The sequence below is a fragment of the Salvia splendens genome, unplaced genomic scaffold (genome assembly GCF_004379255.2).
Source record: "Salvia splendens isolate huo1 unplaced genomic scaffold, SspV2 ctg836, whole genome shotgun sequence".
NCBI classification, from domain to species: Eukaryota; Viridiplantae; Streptophyta; class Magnoliopsida; order Lamiales; family Lamiaceae; genus Salvia; species Salvia splendens.
This window is the reverse complement of record NW_024599516.1, coordinates 23,266-34,501: the sequence shown is the minus strand read 5'-3', so window position 1 is coordinate 34,501 and position 11,236 is coordinate 23,266. Positions and strand designations below refer to the sequence as shown.

The following is an 11,236-nucleotide window of genomic DNA, read 5'->3' as shown; positions in this document are numbered from 1 at the left end:
TTGGGTTTGACACGAGTTTTAATGCAAAATTGGTAAATAAGAGAAGTAGAGAGAAAAAATAATTAAAGTATTGTTAGTGAATAATGAGTCTCACCTTATTAGAGAGAAAAAAATTTAAAAATTAAAAAGTGCATATTCTTATAGGACGAAATAAAAAAAAAGAGTGTGTATTTTGTGGGACGGAGAAAGTAATTAATAACGCCAAATCGAATTGCTTCGGCAGCAAAAATAACACGCATTTGTAGGAGAGTGAATAATAAAGAACGTAATAATGCAATCACATTTATTTATGACTTCTTCGTAAATATGGAAGTGCCACACATATCATCCCACACAGCAAAGCAAAGTGGCATTATTTTCTAGAAAAATTAAAAGAGGAGGCACGGTAAATGAGTGGCGAAGCCCCTTAATTTCATCTAAATGAAACAAATTAACGACTTTTGTATGCAGGTTTTCCATTTAAATTCAGCACACATACAATATGTTTATGTAACATAGTGATGATTTTATTTAATGTGAGAAAGGTAAGTGGGATTGTATCGGAATTTGTGGTCGATTGTTGTGACGTGTTTAGGGATGTCAATCGGGTCTGCCATATCGGGTTTCGGGTCAATTCTATCGGGTTAAGGGTCAATCGGGTGCGGGCTAATCGGGTTGTGATTTCTTTCGGGTTATAAAAGTTTGCCCTAACCTTAAAGCCGAGTTTCGGGCTAGCCCAACGGTTTAATCGGATTGCTACTGATATGATCAAGATGCGATCAATCCATTCAATCATGATGAAAATTAGTTTATTATAAAAATATAAATATTTAATTATGATATATTTGAGATATATGCTTAAATTCAATCATAAACATGATCAAATACTAATATTTGAGATATTTTATGAAATTTTAATGCATGTTTTAGAAATTTAAAATATTCTTTTAGTGATTTATTTATTTATCAATTATTATATTAATAAAAATTTAAAATTAATTTGTATATTAATATTAAAATTGAAAGTTATTTTTTTAGTTTTCTATATCATAAAATTAGTCAATAAAGTGTCGAATTAAGAGTAATAAAATAGAATAAATATAAATTTTATCGGGTTTTCGGGCCAGTCCATCGGGTTTTTGGGTCTAGCCCAGATGGGTTGCGGGTTAACCGGGTGCAGGCTTATCGGGTTTTGATTTTATCGGGTTAGAAATTTTCGGCCCTAATCCTAGAAATTTGGCGGGCTATTCGGGTCAGCCCACAGATTGCGGGCTACACTGACCTCCCTAGACATATTATGTATGCATTATATTATGCACATGATTGATAGGTGGTAGCTTTATTCTAGTGCTATTCCATTCGATTTTATTTACGTCTTTTGACAACCATGCTATATGCTAATCCCTTTTTTATCAAAATCGAAAAAGCAAGATTATCTTTTATGCTAATACATTTATATTGGTCAAAGATTGATCCATGGTCATTTCCAACTATATGTCAAATTTTATTTTTAGTGTAAGATAACTTCTTTCATATTATAAACTCAAATACTATGAAACAGTACCAAATATGAGTCTACTGCAAAAATTTTGTGAGATATATACTCAAAAAGGTGTCAAAATTAATTTTTATGAAAATAGTTGGGGTAAAATTACTTTTTGGTGTGCATATACTTAAAAAATGGGTTTGAGTTTAGTGTAAATGGTTGGAGATTATCTTACAATCTACTACTATTTTTCGATATATTTTTGGGCTAATAATGCATATCACTATAAAATACGTAGTCTGGTAATTTTCATAGTTACTATTTCCTCCATCCCATTATAAGAATCCATTTTTTCTATTTCGGTCCGTCCCACATAAAAGTTCACTTTCACTTTTATTGTAAATGTAAAGTAGGACATACATTTCACTAACTCGCCACTTACGTTTCATTGTAAACCATTAGATATAAAAATGAGATCCATATTCCACTAAATTTTTCAACCTACATTACTATAAATTTCTTAAAATTCATGACAAGTCAACTTGTCATATGTTGACTCTTGTTGCGAGAAGGAAAGAGTACTACTATTAAGCCACATAGTGATATAGTATGCTATTCCCTTAGTACGATGTTAAATGTCCTACTTTGAACCAACAAGAGTTTTATAAATAAAAATGAGCGAAAAAATTTAATATAATGTGAATCTTATTGAGGACATGAAAATTAAGGAAAAATATTTAGTGCTTAATATGAAGTGAGGATAAAATAAGTAAGTATTGAGAGAATAAAATAGAAAAGAAAACATGAGAAAAGAAAGTAAGATACAAAGTAAGAAAAATTTAGTTTGTTGAATATTGTCAAAAAAGAAAATGATTCAAATAATAGGATAACCCACTAAAAATAGAACTCAATACTAATCGGATAGATAAACTATTAGATTCATAATAAAACACTACTGAAATAAATTAGTGAAGTGAAGAGTCTATGTACCAAAGTATTAAAAGTGAAATGAGACATAGAGTGATCAATGAGTGTCTAAAAATAAATATACTAAGAGATTTAGTAATTAACAAAGTTAGTACTCTCTCTATCCCATTGCAAACAATTGATTTCCATTGTTTTAAAAAAAATAACACTCTTTCTTTCTTATTTTATTTTATTATTTAAACTTTTTATTTATTTCTCATACTTTATTCTTGTCACCTCACTCCACAAATAACATTTTTTATACTACGAAAGAAATCAATCAGATGCGACTGTAGGAGTATTAAAATAGACAAATACGTGAATTAAATTTTTTATGTTAACGATAGAAGTAACGAGTTCAGATACATTCAACGCTAATTCAAAATTCCGCATACATTAATTGAAGGAAACAACTACCCAACTAACACTACCTAATACTCCTTAGTGGAGAATATATTACTAGTAGAAACCAGTCTTGTATGTCTCGTATCATTGTTATGGATAATTTTATCATATCATCGAGATAATATATTCGTAGCATATAGTATTCCATTTTATATTCGTACGTTTATAGTCATTCAAATTTAACAAATATGGCACTTTTATTAAAACCGAAAGATGTAGTTTTTCTCCCTTCGTCCCCATTAATTGAAATCAATTTTCTTTTTCTTTCACATCAATTAATTGACTCCCTTATTTTTTTTTACTATTTTTGCTAATAGAATACACATTTCATTACTTGTTTCCATCCACTTTCCACTATATTTATTAAAACTCGAACCAAGTCAAACAGTGTCAATTAATGGAGGATAGAGAAAGGTGTACTATTTAATCAAACAACAATTGTGGAGAGAGAAGCAACAAAATCAAGCTCATAGAGCCCCCACACGAGCGCGGCGGAGGAGATCGCCACCGGCAGCGGCCGAACAACCACAACATAAGCGGGAGCGCCATACAAAACACCCTATTCCCGACCACCGCCACCGCAAACCCCCTCTCCACCACCGCCTCCGTGTACCCTCCTCCCCCTGGCGCAAACTCCCCGATCGCATTGATCAGGAAGTTGGCGTCCACCAAGAACCCGACCGCCATCGAGCTGCAGAGGAAGCTCGCCAGCAGGAATATGGACGACGATGCGTACTTGAGCACCATGATCCTCGGCGACTGCGAGCCAAAAAGGTCCGAGGCCGCCAGGATGTCCGCAGCGTTGAAGGCGTTGCTGGTGAGGGCGGCGAGGCATAGGGTGATGATCCCATTTTTGTATTGGATTTTAGTTGGATTTGGGAGTAGGATTTCCACTGAAGTGTCTGTGGATTTCTTTGTCACTTGCCACATATTAAAGAAAGCAAGCATACACCTCCTTGATTATAATAAACATAGGGCACATTTCCTAATTCAAATATTTGGAAATGATATGATACACCTCCAATATATACTCCCCCTGTCCCAATATAGTATTTGGTTTTCGATACTAAATTTTATATAGTATTGTTGTCACGCCCGCATTTTCTAAGGATAGAAAACACGGTTGATCGCGACTAGGGGAGGATTAAAGAAGCGGGAAAGAAAGGGGAAAACAACACAACTCGACCATAACTTGAAACAACTGGGAATAGCTCGAATAAAATCAGAGTATCTCAACAATCAACAACTCAAAAATGAATAATATTTCAGCGATACAAGAACTCAAAAGAAAGACAACTACTTAGCGGAAGCATTTCGAGAGAAGGAATATGCCACGTGTGAAGACATGACACATTCTAAACACTTAATTTCTTCAACGGTCTTGCTCAACACCCACCGCACCCGTCACTCTCAACCTGCAATTTTTAAAAGAAAAGCAGGGCTGAGTACATGATGCACTCAGTGGACTCATGCCGAAAATATTTTATAAAAGTATTTATCATGCCATCATTGAGTGACCATGGGGTTTTAACTTTAGAAATCGCCCAAGACACTAAAATCATTTCCATCCTAAAACTCGGTTGATCAACCATTTTCCCATAGATGTCTACCATATCTGATCCATTGATGACAAGGAATGTGGCCACATTCCAAGTCACTAGACCGGCCGACCCAAAAGACGGCTCACGATCCCCATTGGTGTACACTAGCCTGAGTAGGGACTCACTCCCTAGTCAGACCCGAATTCGATTATCCATAGATGGCAAAAGCCACATCAGATAGGTTCCATAGATAAAACAAAACACGGCATGACAAATATTCGTATCATTTTCACATAAAAATATACTTGGGGCATTGCCCATATTTAAAAAGAAAGCCCACCTCAAACGCTTAACTCCTCAATCACTTTTCGTTCTCACAGCAATCGACGTGCACAAATTTACCCTTTTCGATCTAACACGATATGCAAAAAATTAGACTTTGCAAAATAAATAATTTTAACAATGCATGCATCCTAAGTGTGTGCTCAATTTATCCTTCGCTCATATATAATAAAACATATTTATCAATTACCCACTTTAAAACTATTATACACTAAAACTAATTGACCCCATAAAATAATATAAGTAATAGTGCTCAAACAATTAAAATTAGAGAAAGAAAAAGGGTCAGCAGCAACGTATACACTCCCTACCCAAACTAATTTCTCTTCCTCTATCACAACAAACAAGAATGGCCCACTAAATTAAAAGAAGACAAGTAAAGTATACTCCTTCTCACCACCATCGTTTATCTCTCATAAATCTCAAAAAAAATTTAAAGCAGCTCCAACATCACAATTCGTCTATCCCTCATCTCTAACGCCCTTGTCTCAATTTTCATCTCATATTCCCGAATCAGAAGCAACAAGCTCATCTCCCTTTCTATCTACTACCTTAAAAATTAAGGAACACACCCATTGCTACTGTCACTGCCCCTCCGTCGCCGCTGAGCTCCAACCAGCTCAGCCTCCGTCGCCGGCGACGCTACTTCTCACAACCGGTAAGTCCTTCTCCTTTACCCCATTCTAAACCTTTATTAAATTTCTGATTATTCGATTAAACTATTTTTAGGCAGTCCCGGAATTTTTAATATTGGAATTGGAAAGAAATCAAAAGGGAAACTTCTATCGGTATTAAAGATCGAAGCTTTAGGAGGAGGGTATTATTCAACAAATTGCAGAAATTCAATTGGTGGACTACCGTGAATGTATATGCCATGGAAGATTTCATAAAATAACAGAGGATATACCTTCAATTGGATATGATAATTTGCAATTGCTGGAACTATTTTCGTTGTGCTTCTCTTCTCAGATTTGGAATTAATGGAGAAGATGGTGGGAAGAGATGTATGTATAATATATATATATATAGGAAAATGATCAATACAAAACTTGATCTCAATACAAAATCCAGACCAAATCCTGACCATGAGATTTGACAATCCAATAGTCAATAATTAAACAAAAACACGGAGGGTCATTGTAAAACAGTTTTAGGTCATATTATAAACTTTGGATTTGAGGTCATGTTAAGATCATTTCATGTCATCCTTACTATAATGACGTAAAAATAAGCTTACAATGACCTAAAAATGACTTTTGTATGCTTGGTTCTGCATTTTTTGTATTAAGAATGATTTTGCATGGATCAAAACCCTATATATATATATATATATATATATATATATAGGCAATAAAAAAGATAGATATCGATGGATTTAGATGAGGGGGAGATTTTTAGGGAAGATGAAGATATGGGGAAATCATTTGGTGATGAGGTTTGGAGAAATATATTTGACCAAGTCAACTAGTAAAAGATTTAATTAGATTACTTTAAATTTTTTTTAATTAGATTACTTTAAATTTTTTTTCTCCTTTTTTTCTCGGGTGTTACAATCTACCCATCTTAATAAAAAATTTCGTCCCGAAATTTGCTTACGTCCTTCGAATATAGAATTTCTCCATCATCTTGTCTTCCAAGCAGCTTCCTCATGTCGTTTAATTAACATTGTAGTTGCTAGTTGTATTTTAATAATATTCTTGGCATGCTGTAAGCGCGTTTCTCGTAAAACATTTTAATCCTCGTGCTTCTTTGTCTGCTATAAAGGTCGTCTCCATCGTGTCGCCACTTTTAGCAAAATTATGGGAGATAATGTTATATTAATTTACATCGCGAGTATGATCTCTTGTCATTGTATAGCTACATCACTTAGCATCAGCTCTTCTTGTCTCGCACCTTTTCGTGTTTGAAGCTTCATTTCGTCTTCTCTATCCTCATCTTCTTGAAATCTTCCTCGTATTCTTTTTGTTCTTGTCGTTCAGGGAAAACGTAGGAAATAGTAAAATAGTTCACATATCAAACTTGCTCCAACGTTTCGCGCCATTCCAAGAATAAAAAAAAGTTTCATGGTTCACCGGCCTCCATTCGCACTCTCAATCTCCTTGCCTCGTATTTTTGACAAATCAGGGATTCGTCCCACACTTTCAGATTCTCGTTCGTTTTTGTCACTCGGGAAAGTGATAGATTATTTCAACTTAAAACTACGGTTCGCGTATACACAATCTAGTCTACAACATAAGCACTCTATGTTCGCAACATACTTCATCATCTCACATCTCAACATCTACCACAATTAACGTCATTTATACCACAAGATAAACACACAACATTTTCACATCTCATAGCTAAACACTTTCGCACTTCACATTTGCATTCATAAAATTTTGACACAAAAGCTTTCTTCAAACTCTTTCACACTTTCCTAAAATTTCCACATATCACTTTTAAAGTAAAAGTTTTGACTCAAAACTAAAATATACTTTCGCATCAACTTTCATCCATCGTATAAAACACTCCATAGAATAACGCATCATACTTTGCACCTCATAACATAAATATCATCATACTTCCATAGCTCAATTTTCCAAACGAAAAAGTTAAAACTATTTTTCTCGAAACTCAAAAATTTTCGAATAATTCATAAACACAGTATTTCCATTGATCAATTTTTTTTTCATAAAAGATAAATCACCCCATTGCATAACATACATCTTTCTATCACCATAGACTTTCATCTTCTCACAAAACACATATATATTTTTTTATAACCATAACTCCTCTACCCCATTGTAAAACATACTTTGTTTTCATAACCATAGCTCTTCTATCCCATTGTAAAACATTCTTTGTTTTCTCTTCTATCCCATTGTAAATCATACTTTGTTTTCCTAACCATAGCTTCTCATCTCCTTTCATGAAAACTTTCTCATACAAATTTTTTCCATAAAAATAAATTATCTCTTTCTTGATTGAGCGCGGCGAAGCGGGATGTTGAGCCTTCAATGCATACTTATTATTATTATCATTATTATTATTATCACTATGATTTTAGTCTAGCGAAACAAGTCTAGACTAAGACTGAAAAAGACTCTCGGGTCCAGAGCGGAAAGAAAAATTGCTCTGATACCACTTTGTCACGCCCGCATTTTCTAAGGATAGAAAACACGGTTGATCGCGACTAGGGGAGGATTAAAGAAGCGGGGAAGAAAGGGGAAAACAACACAACTTGACCATAACTTGAAACAACTGGGAATAGCTCGAATAAAATCAGAGTATCTCAACAATCAACAACTCAAAAATGAATAATATTTCAGCGATACAAGAACTCAAAAGAAAGACAACTACTTAGCGGAAGCATTTCGAGAGAAGGAATATGCCACGTGTGAAGACATGACACATTCTAAACACTTTATTTCTTCAACGGTCTTGCTCAACACCCACCGCACCCGTCACGCTCAACCTGCAATTTTTAAAAGAAAAGCAGGGCTGAGTACATGATGCACTCAGTGGACTCATGCCGAAAATATTTTATAAAAGTATTTATCATGCCACCATTGAGTGACCATGGGGTTTTAACTTTAGAAATCGCCCAAGACACTAAAATCATTTCCATCCTAAAACTCGGTTGATCAACCATTTTCCCATAGATGTCTACCATATCTGATCCATTGATGACAAGGAATGTGGCCACATTCCAAGTCACTAGACCGGCCGACCCAAAAGACGGCTCACGATCCCCATTGGTGTACACTAGCCTGAGTAGGGACTCACTCCCTAGTCAGACCCGAATTCGATTATCCATAGATGGCAAAAGCCACATCAGATAGGTTCCATAGATAAAACAAAACACGGCATGACAAATATTCGTATCATTTTCACATAAAAATATACTTGGGGCATTGCCCATATTTAAAAAGAAAGCCCACCTCAAACGCTTAACTCCTCAATCACTTTTCGTTCTCACAGCAATCGACGTGCACAAATTTACCCTTTTCGATCTAACACGATATGCAAAAATTAGACTTTGCAAAATAAATAAATTTAACAATGCATGCATCCTAAGTGTGTGCTCAATTTATCCTTCGCTCATATATAATAAAACATATTTATCAATTACCCACTTTAAAACTATTATACACTAAAACTAATTGACCCCATAAAATAATATAAGTAATAGTGATCAAACAATTAAAATTAGAGAAAAAAAAGGGTCAGCAGCAACGTATACACTCCCTACCAACACTAATTTCTCTTCCTCTATCACAACAAACAAGAATGGCCCACTAAATTAAAAGAAGACAAGTAAAGTATACTCCTTCTCACCACCATCGTTTATCTCTCATAAATCTCAAAAAAAATTTAAAGCAGCTCCAACATCACAATTCGTCTATCCCTCATCTCTAACGCCCTTGTCTCAATTTTCATCTCATATTCCCGAATCAGAAGCAACAAGCTCATCTCCCTTTCTATCTACTACCTTAAAAATTAAGGAACACACCCATTGCTACTGTCACTGCCCCTCCGTCGCCGCTGAGCTCCAACCAGCTCAGCCTCCGTCGCCGGCGACGCTACTTCTCACAACCGGTAAGTCCTTCTCCTTTACCCCATTCTAAACCTTTATTAAATTTCTGATTATTTGATTAAACTATTTTTAGGCAGTCCCAGAATTTTTAATATTGGAATTGGAAAGAAATCAAAAGGGAAACTTCTATCGGTATTAAAGATCGAAGCTTTAGGAGGAGGGTATTATTCAACAAATTGCAGAAATTCAATTGGTGGACTACCGTGAATGTATATGCCATGGAAGATTTCATAAAATAACAGAGGATATACCTTCAATTGGATAGGATAATTTGCAATTGCTGGAACTATTTTCGTTGTGCTTCTCTTCTCAGATTTGGAATTAATGGAGAAGATGGTGGGAAGAGATATATATATATATATATATATATATATATATATATATATATATATAGGGAGATGATCAAAATAAGTATGTGTTTAAATCCAGAAATGCAGACCAAATCTTGGCCCTAGGATTAGATGATCTAATGGTCAATAATTAACCAAAAACACGGAAGGTCATAATTAAGCAATTTTAGGTCATATTATAATATTTAGGTTTAATGTCATGCTAAGATCGTTTTAGGTCATGCTTTGTTAGCATGACCTAAAAATTACCTAATTATGACCTAAAAGTGACCTAATTATGATATTGTTCTGCGTTTCTGTATTTAAATCTAGTTTTGCATAGATCAAAACCCTATATATATATATATATATATATATATATATATATATAGGAAAATGATCAATACAAAACTTGATCTCAATACAAAATCCAGACCAAATCCTGACCATGAGATTTGACAATCCAATGGTCAATAATTAAACAAAAACACGGAGGGTCATTGTAAAGCAGTTTTAGGTCATATTATAAACTTTGGGTTTGAGGTCATGTTAAGATCATTTCATATCATCCTTATTATAATGACGTAAAAATAAGCTTACAATGACCTAAAAATGACTTTTGTATGCTTGGTTCTGCATTTTTGTATTAAGAATGGTTTTGCATGGATCAAAACCATATATATATATATATATATATATATATATATATATATATATATATAGGCAAAAAAAAAGATAGATATCGATGGATTTAGATGAGGGAGAGATTTTTAGGGAAGATGAAGATATGGGGAAATCATTTGGTGATGAGGTTTGGAGAAATATATTTGACCAAGTCAACTAGTAAATGATTTAATTAGATTACTTTAAATTTTTTTTCTCCCTTTTTTCTCGGGTGTTACAATTGTTTTGTGAGTTAATTAGAAAGAGAATAAAGTATAATTGATATTGTTTCTATTTTATGAAATGTGTCACTTTTAAGACAACCCAAAAAGAAAAGCATGTCACGCTTAATCTAAAATATATTATATAGTTGATTTCCTTATTCGAATATTATTGCATCTTATATTATATCCATGAATAATTAGCATGTGGCAATATTAGAGTTTTACAATTTAGGGAGATAAATGTTAGTATTATTGAATTGCCGATCCTGGCATCCGTTTTTGGACATAGTTCATGTCCTTCATCTCGGTGTCTGGTCCTCATTCTCCTCTTTGTGGCCCTATGTTCTCAATTTTGGAACAAATTGCCGCTAGTTCCTTTGCCAAGTATCCATGGTAGTAGTGTCTGCTGCACTTATTCTACTCGAGTTATGCCTTTTCTTTGATCGCTTCTGTTATTGTCAGCCAATTCTTCTACCACTTCCATGTACGATTTATGCTAATTTATCTCATTTGCAAATGAGCATATAAGAAGAGACAAAACAAGGAAAGTCTTAACGATGGTGATCGAGAGAGGTGAGATATTGCATCTTGGCGAAAGGAAGTTTGAGAGAAGAAGAATTGTATATTTCACTGGTATATTCAATGATTTACATAGCCCCTCAATTTATAGTAAAGTCTCATCCTTATCTATGGTAACTATCATAAATTGTAATCAATCTATT

At 34.2% G+C, this 11,236-nt stretch overlaps 2 long non-coding RNA genes across 2 annotated transcripts; both read right to left on the bottom strand.

The window, feature by feature from the left end:
• Window positions 1-4,213: 4,213 nt before the first annotated feature.
• LOC121791505 lies at window positions 4,214-5,831 on the bottom strand. The gene is made up of 3 exons (XR_006048581.1): window positions 5,627-5,831; window positions 4,718-4,789; window positions 4,214-4,251 (listed from the first exon to the last, which is right to left on the bottom strand). It is a non-coding gene; the product is annotated as an uncharacterized LOC121791505 (long non-coding RNA).
• Window positions 5,832-8,134: 2,303 nt separating this feature from the next.
• LOC121791506 lies at window positions 8,135-9,661 on the bottom strand. Its single transcript, XR_006048582.1, has 3 exons — window positions 9,550-9,661; window positions 8,643-8,714; window positions 8,135-8,176 (listed from the first exon to the last, which is right to left on the bottom strand). It is a non-coding gene; the product is annotated as an uncharacterized LOC121791506 (long non-coding RNA).
• Between the last annotated feature and the right edge of the window lie 1,575 nt (window positions 9,662-11,236).